This window comes from Dinoponera quadriceps, unplaced genomic scaffold, assembly GCF_001313825.1.
Source record: "Dinoponera quadriceps isolate SergipeBrazil2010 unplaced genomic scaffold, ASM131382v1 scaffold880, whole genome shotgun sequence".
NCBI classification, from domain to species: domain Eukaryota; kingdom Metazoa; phylum Arthropoda; class Insecta; order Hymenoptera; family Formicidae; genus Dinoponera; species Dinoponera quadriceps.
In genome coordinates, this window is record NW_014555113.1 from 72,183 (window position 1) to 91,910 (window position 19,728).

Here is a 19,728-nt window from a genome sequence, read left to right on the forward strand (position 1 = left end):
GGGGGGGGGGGGGGGGCAGCCGCGATTTTCGGGGGACGCACGCGATTCTGCCGCCCTTTGCCCTTTATTCTCCCCCTCCTCGAACGTGTGCACGTGGGAATGCCACGGCGGCTGTGTGTGACGCGTGTGTCTCGTGAGCAACAGCAGCAGCAACGGCTTGCCAGCCGAGTTAACCTTCCTTCGCGGGGATTCCCGCGCCCTTGCGGACTCGATCGAAGGTACTCAGCCGCGAGGGTGAAGGTCAAGTTCGCCAGTCAGCGATATCCGATGATTTCCCCGCCATTAAGATATCACGCGCGATCTCGCCGAGCTTCAGGGCGAAGGGCAGGCAGAGGGGGAGGAGGGGAGGAGAGGGAGAAGGGGGCGATCTAGATCATCGCGTTTCGCGGTGGGCTTTCGGTCGCGTGGCGGATGTAATTTATCAGTCGCCCAGTCGCGGGATAGATTACGCGGGATCGCGGCGAGCGGGGGTGGAGAGAGCGTTTTGTTTCGCTCCGGGACGATCCTCGCGGCCGTACAGCCCGGCGTCGTGTATGCTGTACCACTCCTCTCCTCCCCTTCCAGGTCCGAAATTACACGATTTCCACTCCTACGCTCGTGTACACGTGAGGTCGAAACCGTCTCATCATTCGAGTCATTGTAACCCCAACGTTATAATCATTGGGAACGCGGAAAGACCTGTAAGAGCCGAGCAAATTAGTCGCAGCGTGTGCGTTTACACTGTCGAGCACATTTGTCCTCCCACATATAAAATTTATTCGCGTCAACAGTCGCGTTCGATTCTTACAGGCCTTCCTATGTTTCCAGTGATTGTACGTGTCGAGAGTCTGATACGTTTAATTTGTTTCTATATGGAAGAAAAAATCTGATTGCATATAAAGGAGGAAAGTTTCAAATGCGTCCCAGTTGAAGGGAACGGAATTTCTGGTTCTTATGGCCCAAATGTGGTTCTTGTAACCAGAAATTCTGTTCTTTCCTTTAACCAAGATACGTTATTGGTTGTTATATTGTTAAACTTTCTGCTTGATACAACCAAATTTTGTTCTATTTACTATTGCAATTCGAATTATAATACTTTTGTCAGTTTCAACTTTGCGGGTTATATATAAAGCTGAGAATGTAATTTTCCAGGAAACGATAGAGAAGACTCCGTTAATGCCGTCCTATTCTTCGGACATAATGCCATCGAAAATTTCCAATCAGGGCCATTGTGTGCGAATATTCGTGTATCATGATTGCTGATTATTCTGTGAACCGGCGAGGATATTCCATAGCAGCAGCAGCCATGATGCGCGAATATTGAGAAATGATGCATCCAATTGGAAATTCCCGATGTCGCTATGCAGGGAATGGGACGGCATTAATGGAGACTTCCGTATGGCCAGCGACAAAAAGGTTGCGATACTTTTTTTTTTTAATACGCTTCGAGACGCAGCCTGCGTCCAATAAGAGAATTCGTTTTTTCAGTAATTCTCAGGAGATGCATTTTTCGATTGCATTCGCACCGGATGCGTTGCGGGATCTCGTCGAGAATGAGTTTCGCGACCGTCCAGTGACTGACCGTACATCATACATAACGTCGACTGTATATAGTCAGTTAAAAAAAAAATTGCAACACTTTTTTTAAGTTTTGGAACGCATTTCGTGTTCAATTGAAGAATTTGCTTTTCAGTAATTTTTAGGAAATACATTTGCCTATCGGACACGAGATATGTTGCGAAACTTGTTGAAGAAAAAGTGCCTATTATTATTATTATTAATATTATTATTTAATTATTCAACGGGAAACAAATCCTTTTTTTACAAGAGGATAAAAAGTAAACCAAGTGTTGCAACTTTTTTGTAACTGACCATTTTGACCACTTCGAGAAGGAGAGGGAGAGAGAAAAGACCATCGACTGTCTCTCTTCGGTATGTTCGCAATTGCGGGGGAGAAATCGCGCCGCTTTCTTCGAGATTGAAAAATCGCCCGGGTGCGAGTGAGTCTCGTTTTCCGTCTCGCCGAATCGCCAATTAACCGTTGCAGCGGCATCTAATTAAGTCGAAGAGAAATCAATTTCCGAAGAGGCTTTCCGTCCCGCTTCGGAATCACCGTCGAAGACGGTTCCCCGATGTCTCGTCGTTGACTTCGTGACTCGATCGCGTCTCGATTGCGCGCAACCTCGTCATATACGATGCCTCAACGAACGTAGCCTCGATAAAATCGACTAACTTGTAATTTTGCCGGCGATGCAGTTGCGTTATTATTCAAATCGCCCAACATACACACACACATAGACATATGCGACGTACACGAATACGCACGTGCCGTATCCCGTGCGACTTTGTGTTTCCCGGTTACCGGGACTCTCTCTCTCTCTCTCTCTCTCTCTCTCTTTCTGAGTCACTCGCACGACGGTCGAATTACAACCATCAGTTATAACCCCTGCGCACGGTGGCAAAAGCAACGTGCTGACATTTCGAATGCCCTGACCTTTGATATACCATTTTCGACACGTCATCGTTAAATATAAGTATATATTCATCGCGCGAAAATATACTTGCCCGTATAACCGACGCCGGTTACGTCGCCCTAGCCGTTTTATAATTAGCGACCACCTCATGATTATCCTCGCTCGATCCGCGAGATCTCTGCTCCTCGAGCTCGCGAGTTTTTCCCTTTTCCTCTCCAAAATTGATCGACGTTACTGACTCGCGATACGACGATCAGGCCGTCGGTAGAAAAGCGCGATCTCGTTTGCGCGTTCTCCTCGCACTCGTTACCCGAGTCCAGGCGAGCTCGTTAAATCACGTCGTTTTCTTCATTACACCGGCGAGCGACGGAGACGCGGCGGGGATAAAAAACCAGGCCGATAGTTCGTCGGATTTCATCCGTGAAATGTCAGCAGCCCGGGGAATTGAGAGCGAAAAGAGCAACGGCGCGATATTTCAGCAGCGCGTGGAAAAGCCCGCGCCTCGCCTCGGGACAATCCCTCTTGCGATCCGTCGTGAATTTTCGGGATGATCCGCCGCGGATTTTGACTGTTTCGCCTTCTCTCTCTCACGGGAGAGCATCCAGTTGCCGTACAGTCGCGCGGGTATTATCCGCGCGTGCTCGAGAAGATCGATGCGCGATATCGCCCATGCGGGCACGCGACTATATCGCGCGCACGTGGACTCGCATTTGCATGTATCATCGCGTGCATGCTCGCGGAAGGGCGAACTTTCGATCAGCTATGAGTTGTGGGGAATACGTGATCTTTATCGTGTCGATAGACCTTTCTTGGGGATTCGACGATTCAGCCGTGGCGTGACGAACGCGCGCGCGCGCTCTCGAGATTCCGGCACGGACGTGACTTACTAATATTTCTATTATATCGTTCATACGGGGAGGGAAGGGGGAAGCGATTAATCTCACGAAAATGATCAACAATTTTGCGAGGTGAATCATACGGTTTTTTTCGTCCCCTTAACGTATGCGTGAGAATACCTGTTAATCGTTAACACTGCAGTGTTGCGCCTGCTACAAAGATGACTTCACCGATTGCAGTTATTCCACGGCGACGCGACTTAATAATAAAAACTCGTCACAGCGCGCTCGTAGCGCTGAGAGATAAAAAGTGATCAATCTTTGCTAAAATTATTAACGTTTTCCGCGAACCGTATCCTTCCGCTCTAACGTACATATGAAGTTATCGTTGCACACAAGTTGCATTAGCGCTGTAGTGGCACTTGTTACAAAGGTAACGTTCCCCGACCGCAGTTATTTCACTGTGCGATCGTAAATGTCAAACACACTTTTCCTTTTCCCGGTGCACGAAAAAAGGACCTGGCTGTTTATATGCATGCATGTTATGCAACTGAAATCCAGCCACCGAATCCTAGTTTTCAGCTGCGTTGGAGCTGAAAACTAGGTAGTAATAAAAAGAATTAGCTGAATCAACTTAAATTTCAGTCGTACGCGGAGAAAATATTGTAGTGAAAATTGCCACGAAATTTCGCTACGTTGGATATACCGGAATTACGATTGAAATTGTTATTTATATAATTTTAATGTACATTTAGCGGCGACAAAGTAGCATTATTATTATTATTACGTGTTTTATAATTTTTAGTGATATATAATAATAAAGTACACCGCCAAAGATTACAACGTACATCATAATTTCAGTTATAATTTTCGGTATGGCTCAACGTTACAGAATCTTGACGTACTATTCGCCGCGATATTTTCTCCGTGTATTCAGTTTTTAGATGCGACAGCTGATACTTTTTTTTTCCGTGTGTAAGATAGTCGACGAACGCGAGGCGAACGGGCTGAATCGGAGGTGAATCGCGAACGTCAGTGCGTAATTTTAATCGAGTCGCAGCTCGGTGAAATCGGGGCGAATTTTTTTCGGTGATCTTTCTCGCCGAAGTTCCCGGAAGTGCTGCCCGTTTTTTCAAGCCCGATTCATTCATCCCCGTTCTCTTTCAACTCAGACCCCCTATCTCTCGTTCCCGTTCGAAAAAGTGATGGGTGTTTCGTTCGGCCGATGAAGTCGCGTCTCGATCCGCGACAGACACGGTCGTCTCGATTAACGTTTAATGCCCGATGGTTAATTCACGATACCTAAACGAGCAGGCAGAGCGCCGGCTCCGAGGAACACTCGGCTTGTTTTATTCATCGCGCGGCGAACACTTTCGCTATCTCTCTCTCGTTTCTTATAGGTATACTCGTGATAAGAAAACAGGTTGTTCACCTTCGAACAACTTGCGACGAGAGTTTTCGCGCTGCACATGGTAGCGGTAACGTTGTTCATCGGTGTCTTTTCTCCCTCTCTTTCTTTAGTTATCTTTATCCATTTATCTACCTGTCTCACTCGTCGGTAGATAAGATGCAACGCGACTGCCTGCCTCCGCTCAGTGCGTTTTTCCGCGCTTGAATATTTTATGGGATAATCGACTTGTCTCCGTGATGATAGCAGAAGAAATGGCAGCGTGCTCAGCGCGACGTGGACGCACACATACGTCCGCATCGGTCAGTTCCTCGTAGGCGTTGTCGCGTTACCGTGCGCATCTAAGGGGGATTTCCCACAACTCTTCCCTTCCTCGAGAAACTTCGCATCGGGTGAGAATTTTTTATACTCTCTCTCTCTCTCTCTCTCTCTGCCCGATCTTCCTTGCGCTCGATATCGGTAATGTTGGGCTCTCACGTGTATACCCTGTAATTCGAGAGAGAAGAGCGTAGTTCTCTCCGGCGATCTCTCTCTCTCTCTCTTTCTCTCTCTTTCTTCTTTCTTTCTCTCCGGAATTCCGTTGTGCTCGCGAAACGATCTCTACGTCTGACTCGTGCTCGAATGCACGTGTAGTACGACTTTTGTCTCCCTCTGTGCGCGTCACGTGTTGTCGTACACGTGTTATTTTTCCGGTCAATATGCGAAGCGAGGCGCACGTTTGAATAATACAGGTACGTAAGGAAGGATGGAGGGAAAGAAAGAAAGAAAGAAAGATCGAGAGAAGGACAGAGTGACGCTCGCGAGTCGTTTGAATTCTGTTCGAGCGCGTAAGCACGGTTAACCCTTAAAGGCATGATTTTTTTTTATTACTGAATTATTTTTTTTTTTAGGTAGTTCATAGGTAGTCCCGGAAAATGAGAAAAATATTTAAAAAAATCTGGAGCATATGTTGAACATTGTTTTTGTGCCTTTTGGATTGTATATTTCGTTTTAAGGAAGAATTTGGTCTTCCACGTTTAGGTGTGCCTTTGATCTCGACGAAGAGGAAAAATAAATATGTTGCAAATTTGCAACACTATGCATTTAAGGGTTAACAACCTTGCCGACGAATGTCGCGCGAGTGGTGATGGGTCGTCATTAAAAATTACGGCGCTAGCGAAGTTGGCGATAACGCGTTAACAGCCGTCAACGCGCGGCGCGAGTCGGTGCGCGACTGCGTATTCGCTTCTTCGGGAACGAGCGGTCTCGCGATTGTTTCTTCGCGTATGCCGCGGGATCTCAAGCTGAAGGATTCGCGCGTGACAAATGAAGATAGTTTGCTGCGTTGAGAAACAAGTATTCGGTATCTGTAAACTGTGATCGTGTGGTGAGAGAATTCGCCGACGGGAGAACCACTTTGTAGCAGGTGTTACTACAGTATGAAATATTGTATCGCGAAGGAAAGCAATTACCCGGTTTATTTTTCGCCTTTTACGTAATGGTTTTCTCGAACAAAGAGTATTTTCTTGATAACGGTGTTAAAATATACTGATCCCAGATATTGGGAAAAGCTCGTATCTTATCTTTCAGTCGAAAGGAGAATCTGTTCTTCTTTCGGGAATATTACCGAGGAATAAACTTTGCCGCGAAAAATTCGATTAATTCGAATAAGTCGAATTTTAGTTTTAGTATTTTAATTCAATATTCTTGGCTGAAGTATATTCTGTTGAACTTACCAGAGGATTCAGAATATATTTTCAATCAATCTGACGCTGATGTGACGAACTTATAAAGTACTTGCGGACGTATAAACTTACGAGATATTGAAATAAGGCATTTACTTGAATGCAGTATGTATTTTTCTATGTGGATGTTACCGCTATCTTCTTCGCTAGAACAGTAAAAAAATATAATTGGCGGAAAAAGGCAGTTCGGTTGAGTTTACCTGATGAATAGGCAAACTCTCTTTCCTCCGACGTGAAAAACGCGCGTTCGGTTCGCCCATTTCAGGTAAATTCGGGCAAACTATTTTTTCCCCGGGGTTCCCGGAAATACCTCTAAATTTAGCGGCACGAGCCATTTTCTTCTCTCAACGTGGAGAGTGCACACGCACTCTCTCTCTCTCTCTCTCTCTCTCGGTTCTTGGCCGGGCGCGTGTTCTGCGCGCTCGCAATCGGTGAGATTATGCCGATTATGGCGAGGATTGTTTTCGCACGCGTTGCCAAGCGGTTGCGAAAATCACTTTGACGCGTTCACGCACTGGTATTTTCGGTCCGCAAGCCTACAGAGAAGATATAATTTCTCGCGGCCGTTAGCGATCCTCTCCTCCCCGCGCGCACTGGCCACCCTCTTTCATTGATGCTGGCGTCAGAGACCGTCTTGACGTAGACTTGAACGCGCGCCAACGGCGGATCTCGTCTTCCTCGTCGTCGTCCGCGGACGTACACGTCAATGTTTTTCAACCTGCCTCGAGCAATTTTATATAGAGGAGCCGAGCATGCGTTCGTTAGCGTTCGTGGTATGTACGAATATGCATTCGAGATTCGCTTCCTGAAATGTAAATCGCGCTCGATTCCTTTGCTTTTCGTAAGTCCGGCGAAAGGGGAAGGCAGCAGATATGCTGTCAAATGTAAAGGCACATGGAGAAAAAGTGTTAGGTAACAAGCAAATAATTATTCCAATACTCCTGGTCAAATTTTTATTTGAATCTGGTAAATCGAATACGTATATAAGGTTAATATTATTGTCGCAAGATAAATGTTATTCAGAACGCACTGTATACCGTAACATTTGTTACACAGAAAGAAAAGAGTGCTCGATTCAAGTAAATAATTATTCCAGTGTTACCCGGCAAGTCTCATTAAGATTATAAAGTAAATTCAAGGTGATCTTCGACGCCAACCGAATTTTTGTGTTACTTCACCGGAAAAGTAACAGCAGCAAACACGCATATAAGATTAATGTTATTATCGTAAGGTAAATGTTTATTACCGTTAAAACACGCTGTGCGCTGTAACATTCGTCGCAAAAGTAATCCTGTTGATTGCAGTGTGCGATTTTACTGGAGTAATTCTAGCCCGAAAGTACGAAAAAAACCTTTCTCTCACGGCGTAGTCGCGCCGTGCGATCTTTAATTAGCGCGATTGCAAAAAAGCGGAGGAGCGAAAATGGTAGGACTCTGTGATTCCATGAGAGTCGCTACACGACGATGGGATATTTTCGATTTAATTGTCTCTTCGTAGAATCTTCCCTTTTTCCCCGTTCGCTCCGCCTCGAAGCGAATTTTGGACGCGTTAGTAAACACGTCCGACGATCCCGCCTCGCATCTCGCATGTCAGACGTCGGCTTTAATTCGCGTCGCTCGTCGAATGGCGCTTAATCCCCGCCAATAAATTCGAGAAAGAGAGAGAGAGAGAGAGAGCGTCGAGCGACACGATAATAATTCTATAAAAAGAGTTGCGTTCGGATTCGCTACTTTGTCGAATCACGCGGCGAGCTTGCGAGCTCATGAAAACGACAGCTGACCGACGGACTCGTCGTTTCGTCACCGTTTGTTTCTCGATCTCGTCGTCTCGATCTTGGGACCCGCTTACGCCGCGTAAATCAAACATTGTCTTCTTCTCTCTTTCGTGGATTGCATGCGTCCGGCTGCGAACATCGAAACTATTTAGCTCTGGCGTGACGCCCATTCGTTTAAAGTTCGCGACGATTCGGATTCTACGTGGAAATCGCGCGACACGTGTTCGTGTGCTCTCTCTCTCTCTCTCTCTCTCTTCCTCTCTCTCTTGTCCATGCGAAAGAGAAGGGGAGAGAACTCGTTTAATGGATTCCAAATCCGAAGCTGTCAATGCCCGGATCGGGATGACGGTAAATGCAACTTGTCAGCGGAGAATGATACGGCATGCGGCCGGTATTGATCCGGCGAAACCGCACACCTTTCCCGAACCTGCTTCCAATTTCGGCGTATTCTTCCGGAGCGCCGGTCCGCGAAGTTGAACGTTTTCGTTCGCGCACCGACACCGCATGTGTATATATTTCACTGCGTCGCTCAGCTCGTTTCTCCCGGCGGTCAGATCGCATCAATGAAATTCGGGCGATCGAGAGAGAGAGAGAGTTCGCCCGAATCCGATTTCCCCCGCGAGAGTGAAATCGAACTTCCACCCTGGCGATAAAAATACAACGCGACGTGTCGACGTTCGCGTCACGTGCTCCTCTCTCTCTCTCTCTCTCTCTCTCTCTGATGTAAAACTCGTCCTCCAGGAACAGTCGTAAGGCACTTCGGATCCCAACGGCAATCCGTGGAACAACGTCGTAAGATGCAACGGAGAGGAGAGACGGAGATGAGAGAGAGAGAGAGGGGGGGGGGAGAGAGAGAGAAAAGACCGTGTTAATAATATTGTACCCTACGAAGGGTCGAGGAGGAGGGCGGCTGTGGGAAGGGGGAAGTAAAGACGTCAGAAGGTGGTGTGCCTATCGATGAAGGTATATTCGCGTTCTCTCTTCTATCTCTCTTCTATCTCTCTGTCTCTGTCTGACACCGCTTATTTTTACGATAATCGATGGTTTTCGCGAGGCGCCATTCACACATCGGCTGGATCGAAATTATCGCGGGCGAGAAGATGACGAATGATAACGAAGCTCGCTCGGTTCCGGACGAATTCGACTCACCGTGTTCGAGAATACACTCTCTTGATGTATCGAGAGTTTCACTCGGGCGTTGTTCGAGGCTGATATTTTATTATTGCGAGCGAGACATCCCGCGCGAATGTGAAAAACGAGGGTCGAGCGACGAGGACGAACGGCGCGGGACGGAAGGGAGAAAAAAAGACGTCAGACGGGAGAGAAAGAGAGAGAAAGAGAGAGATCGACGTGCTCTCGTAGGCGCTAAAAGCGCGCCGAGACGTATATCCGTCGATGGATATGTGGGCGGCGATCGGGTGGCGTCGTCGCGAAAATATTTTCATTATAAATAGCGGCCGACCGGGCGGTGCGCGGAAGGCGTAAGCTGCTCTTGTGATTTTACAGCCCTGAATGCTAAAGAACGATAGACCCAAGTTAGACCTCCGTCTAAGTACGCGCGCGCTTTCCCAAACTTAAAATAGGCGAGAAAGAGAGAGCGAGGGAAAATGAGAGAGAGAGTGAGAAAAGCGAAGAGAATATCCCGAGAAGGTTTTTCCTCCTCGATGCCTCTTCTGCGCGTCCTAGAGACGTTAACGGGCGCGAAAAATAGATAATAGAGGGGAAGATGGTATTATGACCCCCCATCTACACTTTGCACAATAACTTGGTTAATAATCGATATTTTTGATTGAAAACTTCACGATTACACTCGTTCGAGTGTAATGTAAGTGTAAGTGTTTGTTCAGTCGATTCTAGACTCGAAGCTGTGAAATGTTTATTACTTAGGACGTTATTTATAAATTGCAAAGTGGGTCGAAGAGGAACAGAAATGATAATGTAGCCCCCCCCCCCCACTAAAATAGATAAAAAAATTGGTTTTGTTTTAAAAAATACAATGTTTTGTTATGAACCTTTATATTTGTCGAAAATAAACTCTTGGGAGGAATAATAATGAATATAACCGTGAATTTTTAAGATTCCAATTTATTTGTCAGAAGGATAGATACAAACTTTCAAAAAGGACAGTTTCTACAAAACGAGTAGACATTTTTAAATTTGGCTAGAATTATTGACTTGTCAAATAATTACTTCGACCTGAAAACCGACGATGAGAAAGAGACCGTATTAAATCTATTTCAGTCGGGAGATGAATTAGCAAAGATAACTTTAGTTAAAAGATTTACAGTGCAACCGCCAGAATTTGTCACCTCCGCTGCAAAATGAAGCGTGTTGTAATAACATGTCTGAGGCGTGCTAACATATAAATGTATTCCTTTAACATTTAACATGCACATAAGTGTGTTCCTTTGACACACGCGTGTTAATATGAAATGCCAGTATAGCGTATTAAAAGTAAAGACGTGTTAACACGCCTCAAACGTGTTGTTATAACACACTTTATCTTGCAATTTAATAGCGGAGATATTAAGGGGAGCCACAATATCAACAAGGCCATAATACCGCCTTTTCTCTCTACGTTAAAAAGATGACAATCCGTTTTCTCTCGAATCAAATCGATTCGGTCATGCGGACAAATACGCGATTATAAATGCGTTTCTCGCGAGGCCGAACGGTGATTTCAGGCGACAAGTTTCCTCTCGAGGGGGGGAGGGGATGTCGCGAAAATTTAATGGAGCTACACGACACCGCGCGTACTTCGGCTGGTGGTGGTCCGTTGGCTCGTTTGTCGCGGAAATTTGCCGAACACGGGGCGAGAGAAGACACGAGCTTCTACTTTGTCCGAATCTTGTCTCGCATTTGTTATCGAGAGCGCGTTCAGCCGGATGAATCATTCTATCTATTCTCGAGATTCTGGGTCTCCCTCCGGATGCGAGCGGAAGACCCGCTCCTTCGTTGCCCGTCGTTGGAAAGTAGAAGGAAATTCCTCGTGAAATCGCGCTCTAGCCTGCGTCTCCGTCGGAGCTCACGATTTTTCAACCGAAAGGTCTATCCTTCGTACTTTCCTCGAGATTCGTCGGAAAATTTCACGAAAGTGCGCTATAAAAGAGGATCAGCGAGAGAGAGAGAGAGAGGAGGGGGGGGGGCGAAAGATCTGTGAAAGAGCATCTATATCGGACATTTCGGTTTCGTTTAACCTTTTATCGCCGGCTCAGTTTTGCAGCTTAAACGTCCTTGCCTCACGCTTGTCCGACTCTCCTCGACATCGCTTCAGCTCGATTCGATCGCACTCTGCGCAATGAAATTCGCGTGACCCTGAGTCTTGATACTTTTTACCCGATCTTTCCTTTGTTCGGTGTATAGGAATCATCACGTTGATGCATCCAGATATATATATATATATATATATATATATATGTACGAGGGTAGTCCCAGAAGTACCCGACCCAACAAAGAAAACACAAAAATTTTGGAAAAAATGTATTTATTTTTCAACATAATCTCCTTTCAGCTCTATACACTTTTCCCAGCGATGTTCAATAAGTTGGATACCCTTTTTATAATAAGAACTGTTTTGCTCCTCAAAATAGCTATTAACTGCCGACATCACTTTTTCATCGTTGGAAAATCTTTGAAGTGATGGACCCATGTTTTATCCATGGTTATGAAACGGCGCAAAAATTCTGCTTTGTTGCTGTGAAACTTCGCTAAACACTCAATTGAAACATCTTCACGACACTGTTTTTGCTCGAATGTGAGCAAACGCGGCACCCATCTTGCACACAGCTTTCTCATGTCCAAATTTTCAGATAATATGCGATGTACCGCACTTTTTGCAATGCCTACTATGTCAGCTAGCTCACGCACTTTCAGTCGACGATCATCCAGTACCGCTTTGTGGATTTTCTTCATCATTTCTGGAGTCGTCACCTCATTTGGTCGACCATTGCGATGCTTGTCTTGGCAGCTCGTACGGCCTCGTTTAAACTCTGCTACCCAATATTTTACTGTTGTAAACGAAGGAGCAGACTCACCCAGAGTAGAATCCAGTTCAGCTTTTATATTGGTTGGGCTGAGGCCTTTCAAATAAAAGTATTGTATCACATAACGATGACCAATTTTCTCTATTTTCACAAATTCACTGAAAACGTTCACTATTGATGGCTGCCAAATAAATACTAAACAACGTGGCGTCTTCAAACTTGAAACATATGCTTTATAAATTGTGTACTTTCTAATACAGTGATATTTTTCAAACAACTACCACTATCTCTAGGTCAGGTCGGGTACTTCAGGGACCACCCTCGTATATATATATCTTCTCGATTATTCGTGATGCGAACGAAGGATGAATCGGTCGTTCTCTTGCTCCCTTTATAAAACTTTACGCGAATCCCCGTGAAATTCGTTCCCGTTGAGGAACGCGAGGGAGATGTCTCGGGATCGCGGCGGATGAGAGCACCGTCTATCTTCGTCGTTTATTCTCTGACCTATTTGCCGATATATGGGTCATCGGGTTCAGCAACCTTCGGCACTCAGGCCACCCGCTATAACGGGCGACCCGAATAGAACTGATTAGGCAACGTTGCGAGGACGCTTTATTTTTTCCTCTTTTATTTAGTGTTCCTTTTTATTTCGTGTTCCTTCGCGAATGCATCTCACGTAAACTTGAATTATTTACTTTCTCTCTCCCCTCTCTCTCTCTCTCTCTTCTCTCTCTCTTCTCTCTCACTCTCAACGCTCGGCTTTTCGAGAGTTCCTGGTGACAGGCGACGACGGCGGTTCGCGGACGCGTGTGTGACCATGTTTTCGGTCTTTCGCGCATACGCCCGATGTATATTAAATAACGGAGAGAGAGAGAGCGTGCGACGGGAATGTGCTTGACAGTGTGTCACTCTAATTGGACAACTGTGAATCAAAGCGCGCGTACAGCAGCAGCGTGTCACGATCGTGCTGTCGGATTCTGCAACGCTTCAGAGACCAGCGATATCCCGAGACGTTAGCGCGCGAGCGCCGCAAATTGGAACGAAAGCAGACCGTACGTCTCGTCTCGTCTGATGCCTCATCCCCGTCCGATGCCATTCGTGACGACATCCCGCGACGTGGTATATACCGCGTATCGTTCGGCAGACAATGCCGAGACAGTTGTCGCTTCAGATGACCGTTGCAAAACAAACAATAGCGATTCTTAGCGAGCGCGCGCGCGCGCCAGTGTTCCTCCTAAAATACGATATACATCTTATGTAATTCGCGCTCGTTCGCTCATCCCGTTCATCCGATATCGGGAAATATCTGTATAGACAAGGGACGAAGGGAGGGAGAGAGAGAGAAAGAGAGAGGCTAACGTACAATCTCTCGGGATACATCGCTGCGCATTGCAAGGATCGAAACGCGAGAGATGACTTCCGATCGCGTGTCGGAGCCCTCTTGGCTTCGTGACGCGGCCAGCCGCGCGCGAGAGAGGAAGAATATCGAAATGTCACTCGCATTTACCCAGCTATCAAGTGCTCGTTGACTAAACACATCGAATTCGATACAGCTCTCTCTCTCTCTCTCTCTCCCTCCCTCCCTCCCTCCCTCCCGTGGAATCCGTTATTGCCTGAGGAAGAGAGTGAGAGAGGGAGAGGCAAGCAGGGTTCAAAGAGCTCCCGGATATCCTTATTCGAATGTTAAACTCGCGCGCGAGGTGCCCGCGATGTGCGTCCGTCCAGGGAGAGTAGGTCGTTTCCATGGCGACAAGGGGTGCATCGGACTGGCACGTATCGCTGAAACTGAACGGCACCCTCGCTCTCACCCTCCCCCGACAGCGGCCTCTAACCTCTCTCCCTCTCTCAGATGTATCCTCCGCCTCCTGCGGAATATCCTGTCGCGCGCACCATGTTACCTACCTACCTACCTACCTATCTACCTACCTACCTACCTACCTACGCGCGCCCCTGCTTCCCGTATGCGCCTAGGTCATCCCTCCCGCGGAAATTGGGTTAGAGCTCGGAATTAGGTGGCGGCGACCGAACGTTCGGCTTGGCGAATCCACTGCCGCCGTGGTGTGACGCTCTCGTCGTCGAGTCGGAATGCGGTCGATGGCGACGCGACGGCTACGCCGGTGTTCGCGGCGATGATGTTCCATTATCGCGATTGATTACGCTCAGCTGTGTATTCAAGGCGACGATGTGATCGACGGTAGAGACCGGGGAGGCGAGCGATCACGATGCTCTTCCAGGTTCCGAACGTTTCGCGCCCCCCGTCGCGATTGCCTGACGTGCCGTCTCAGCGAGGGAGAGAACAAGAGAGAGAGAGAGAGAGAGAGAGAGCTTCGTGTCAGTTTCCCTCGCTGTGAGAACCCCACGACCGGCTTCCAGCGAGTTCAAAGTCGATTGTCTCCAGCGAGCGCGACGTTATCGCCGACGCCGCCGCCGGCTAATAATCCGCGACGGCGGAGAATTATCCGATATCTAATTAATCACGGACTTCGCCTCCTGCGACGGATGGACGGACGGACGGGGAATCACGTCGACCTGCTTCCTCCCTCGCTCCCCCATTGCTCTCGCGTCGCGGTATCTCGCCCGAGATCGATTTATATCACCGGGGAAGCGTAGTGTTTTTAGGGTCGCGGGGGAAATATTTGCGAGGGGGGGGGGAGGAAAAACTGGGAGGTTCTGCCGGTAAACTCGCTCGCTTGCTCGCTTCGCGTACTGCCGCAGCGCGTTTCTCGAATCCTGATAAAATCAATCGCTTATATCCGATTCGATACTACTTACGCGCCACCTTGCCTGGTGGCCGTCGATAGTGCGGCGATCCGGAGCTTCGCCAAAGAGGAAGCCCCCCTCCTCCCCGATCGACCTCTTTTCAAGGGTCGTCCGTGTGTTGACATTGTCTCATACCTTTCTTATTGCCGCTCGGGGCGGGAATGAAGATAGATTTTCTTCCCGCACGGAAGAAAGGAATTAGCTGGTCGTGTGATATAACTGAAATTTAGTTACCAGATCTAGTTTTTAGCCGTGGGAGCTAAAAATTAAGCACAGAGTCGAAAAAGGTCGATTGAATTAACCCTCGGATGACGCGGTTCGTATGGGTCGAATCCGAGCCGTAGAAGCATTTTGCCGAATTTCGAGTAATTTCTTCGACTCTAATCACTTTTTATTCTCACAATAAGTTGGAAAATATTTGAAATTTTGTAAATAAAATATATCGCGAAATATGTAAAATACAACGCTTTGCAAGCGCGTTCGCGTTAGAATATCAATCCGATCGAATCTGGTCAATCTTGTTATGTGAGGGTTAATCAAGTTTCAGTCGTATCATACGGAGAGTTAATACTTACTCGTAGAAACTACGCCGAGAAGGAAGTTCTTAAAAATTCACTAGTGGGATATAAGGTTTATTTCGCGGAAATAAAGTTTATTTCCGTGAAATAAAAACCTTACATCCTATAAATAAATTCCCGAATGCTTTTTTTCCTCGGTGCAGCCTTTAGCTGTGAGGGTTTTGGTCGTGAGGGCTTATCTTTTCCGCGTACGACGGGAAGACGATGATGCGATGCTAACAACACTCGCGTTCTCCCACTCGTCGTCGCGCTCTTCTCTCGGCCGAATCGATATATCCGGCGTATTTTTTCGTGCAGGACACCCTGTATTATTCCAGGGAATACAGAGAGAGAGAGAGAGGTGCACGACCTAGTTACGCTTGGGCGTGTTATATGGGTCATAGACACCATTCGCACTCGGTTACTCGTGCGCGCTCACCCCTCCGCGCACGCTCGCGCGCGTGCCGACTGCACCCCCGGTGTGTTCGCGCGGGAGCGAAGACTCGTGAATATGGGGCGAAGAAGAAGGTCACCTCCAACGCGTTGTCAGCCGCGCTTTCGCCGTTAACGCGAATTAACGATCAAGAGAGGCCGCTTCGAGAGATGTCTCGCTTTTCGAATGACCGAGAGCGGGGCTCGGGTAGTTCGCGCACTTCGTCGTCGCACATTTCTCTTTCCCCCGGATATCGTTAGGTTATTCCGTCGAGGAAGGACTTGGGGAACGTTTGCGAAATTCAGCACGGTCGCTGCGCGATCTCTCGGCTTTGATCATCGGCACGCGAGACGCTCGTCTTTTTTCATGCGGAAACTATCTCACGGTTGTGTCTCCCCCTTGCCCTCTTACGACGAAGGAGGAGGAGGAAAGGGAGCGACGACGGTGTGACGTCTGTCTCTCGTCCAGGTAGAAAATCCATCGATAGACGACGCGTATCGTCGGGCAGGATGATAGCGAGAGAAAGAGAGAAAGAGAGAGAGAGAAAAGAGAGTAGCGTTCGACACTTAATGTTGGTCGACGGGTTCCCGGAGTGTTCCCTTGGCATCAGGAATGATTCATCACGCCCGATTAGTCCGATCGACCCGTCGAATCGCGTCGACAAACGCATTCTTCCGCCGCAAAATCAGCTGGAAAATCACCCCCGTCTCACCTCGGTCGAGAGACGAGAAAGAGAAAGAGAGAGAGTGCTTCATTCTGGTCAGCATAACGAATGGACAAATTTGCGCGTCCAAGCGGCTATAAGCAGGCCGGACATTTACATTCGGCCGAGATATGTCGAGAGGGTCGAAATTTACCCCCGGGTCGACACGGTTCCGCGGACAGCAGGATTTCTCTACACCGAGTGCACACGGGACACGCGCACGCGTGCACTCGGCGTACATCCCCTCTGTGTCCCTTTCACCCTCCCATCTTCCTTCTCCTCTTCCCTTGTTCACTTTTACCTTTGCCCTCCGTTCTTATCTCTCTCTCTCTCTCTCTCTCTTCCTCCTTCCCTTGCCCGTTATCACCTGTCTCCGTCCTCCGTCACTGTACGATTCGCCGTCTCCTTCTAATCGCTCCATCTTCCCCGGATTGCCTTCGTATCTTCTTCCGTTACTCCTCGAGGCGATAGTGATGTCTCTGTATTTGCCCCCCCCCCCCTTCCTGCCTACGATAACCCTCTCGTCCCTCCTACCGTTATCTGATCTCTCTATTTCTATCGCTCCCGTCGCGATCTCTCTCGCTCTCTCTCCATCTCTATCTCTCTCTCTCTCTCTCTCTCATTCTCGTTCTCTCTCCTTCTCGCTCGCTCGTTACTTGCCTCGTCCCTCCTTCCTCCCCCTCTCTTGCTGACTTTGCGACGTTCTCTTTCCCTCCGAACCGACCACCCACCAACCCTCTCGCCGCTCCTCCTCGACCCGGGTGAGCCGCGCGCGCCTCTCTCTCAGTCTCTCGCGTAAAGCGGTCCCGCGGCGACGTGACGTTACACACGGTAGATTGCGGCTGGTCCAGGTTTTCCTCGCATCGTGAGAAAATCCCCGCGTCGCTCGCTCGCACGCACGCACGCACGCACTCACTCATTCATTCATGCGCACACGCATCTTCCGCATCTCCGTTTGCGCTCACTTCCACTCTCCGCGGCAGCCCTCGGTGAGAGATCGCGTTCTTCCCTCTCCTTCTACGTGCCGACGAACGTGGTGCAGAGAAGAAGGGAAAATCGCGGCGTAACCAGATTATTACCGCGCACGATTCCCTTAGGAACGTGTTCGGTAGGAGCGAGAAAGAGAGAAAAAGCGAACCAGAGAAAGAGGGAGACCGAGGGAGAGAGAGAGAGAAAGAAGAGTAGTTCTGCTATTTTCGAGACGCCGCACGGACGCCTTGCCAAAGCGCGTCTGCCTCTCCTCGGCTTCTCGACTCGAGAAAAAGCAACGGTCGACAGCGTGTCCGGAAGGTCGCCGCGGCGGCGATCGGCGTTTCCGCGCGATCCCATCGCGGCCTCCGACGGCCACGAGGCGACGGAGACCGAGGTGCATCAGCTGCATCTGCCCGAGATATACCGCGACATGGCGTGACCACGAGGAACGAGACGATGTTTTGATACACCTGGAAACGCGAGAGTGAACTCGGTGTCCGGCGTCGTTCGAACCTGGACTATCGTGTGTCTCGGGAGCAAAAAATCGATAGAGAGAGAGAGAGAGAGAGACTTAATTATCCGGTCGCTCCCGAAATTAATCAATCGATCCCTCCTGAGGCAGAAGGAGAAGTTCGTCGCGGAAAGATGACTCGACGGCCGATGGGTCGCCGTCAGAGCTCGGCGACGTTCGATCGTCTCCTCGAAGATCGCCGGCCGTAATCCCGCGGAAACGGCGGTCCTGGTTGACAGAGAAAGAAAGAAAGAAAGAAAGAAAGAAAGAAAGAAAGAGAGAGAGAGAGAGAGAGTCTTCTTCACAGTGTGTTTTTTCCCGCTTTCCCCGCGGGGTTCGGTGTTCGTTCCGTTATTTCACGTGCGGGGCAAAAAAGGCGGCCGTATCGCCGACGGCGGTATTACGCGACGAGCGAGTGCTTTTACGAGCGCGAAACGAGTCCCCAGAGTTCCCCCCGGCCGTGATAGCCACGATAGCTCGACGAAGAAGGAGAGGAGAAATCCATCTCGCGGATCGCGCGCACGTCGGCCTCGCGGAATCGCCTTCCGCGCGAGGTTTATTGCTTGTAAAACGCACTCGGCCGATACGTGCGACTTTAGTTCTTGCGAAGATAGATAAGGCGGACACGCCGGGGAAGAGGAGGAGGAGGGGAATCAACGAGAAAGAAGAATTCGGTCAGTTCGACAGTGAGGAGGATTTCGCCGCTCTTCTCGACGGCTCACCCGGGTGTTGCATGCCTCTCGCGCAAAGGAATGCTATCGAGAGGGAGAATCGAAACGTGAGATCGACTCGAGAAAGAGATAGATAGATAGAGAGTGAGTGAGTGAGTGAGTGAGTGAGTGAGTGGGTGAGTGAGTAAAAGTTTGCTTGAATGAGGTTGACTCGCGGAGGGTGGCGGGAATAGATGAACGATGTGCGTGGCGGCGATCGATAGCCATTGAGTACGCACGAGGCACGTCGAGGTTCCTCGGACGGCAAGGACGTCGAGAGGTGGTAAAGAGAGAAAAATAAGGAATATCCGGAGAAAAGCGAGCCTTTGAGAGAGGGCCAGGAGGCGGAGGAGGATCGAGCGAGCGCGTCGCGCGCGCTAAAAACGCGAGGCGTCCGCGCGCGGCGGAAGAGAAAAGGAGAAGAGAGAAAGAGAGAGGAAAATGCGAGCGGCTGATCGACGATCGAGAACGGCCGACGATCGCGTCGCCGCCGCCGAGAATGGAGGATAAATTTATCCGTCGCCGGTGGAATGCGGCAGAAGCCAGCGAGAGGAAGAAGAAGAAGAGCACAACGCGGCGCCCGCAGTCGGCCCGAAGTCGCGCCGCACTCGCGTTTCCGGTGTAAATTTAACCGCGATGATCCGCACGGTTTCGCAATTAGCCGCGATCATGGATATCACCGAGCTTAATCGGAGGTTCGTTGAAAAGTTCGCGAAGAATCGATCCCCGTCCCCCCCCCTTCGTCGACCACGACTTTATCACCTGTGAGCCGCTCAAGACTATCGCCGACTTTTCGTTTCGCGATTTAACGTCGGTCGAAATTCCATTCTCGCGTGAACGTTGCTCGAGATTAACTGGAAGGCTAATTGGCCCTTCTGGAATTAGAGGATTTCCGGTTAGC

General features: G+C 48.9%; 1 protein-coding gene across 10 annotated transcripts in view; it reads left to right on the forward strand.

Moving 5' to 3' along the window:
- The window catches only part of LOC106743010 (cAMP-regulated phosphoprotein 21), a 47,228-nt gene that overhangs the window by 7,367 nt on the left and 20,133 nt on the right, over positions 1-19,728 (forward strand). Inside the window, exon 1 of one of the 10 annotated variants that reach the window (XM_014616451.1) lies at positions 17,445-17,465. The exons of 7 other annotated variants lie outside the window; for them this stretch is intronic. The gene's annotated coding sequence lies outside the window, so the exon portion shown is untranslated. 2 more of the 10 variants (XM_014616450.1, XM_014616449.1) reach the window with 2 other exon arrangements.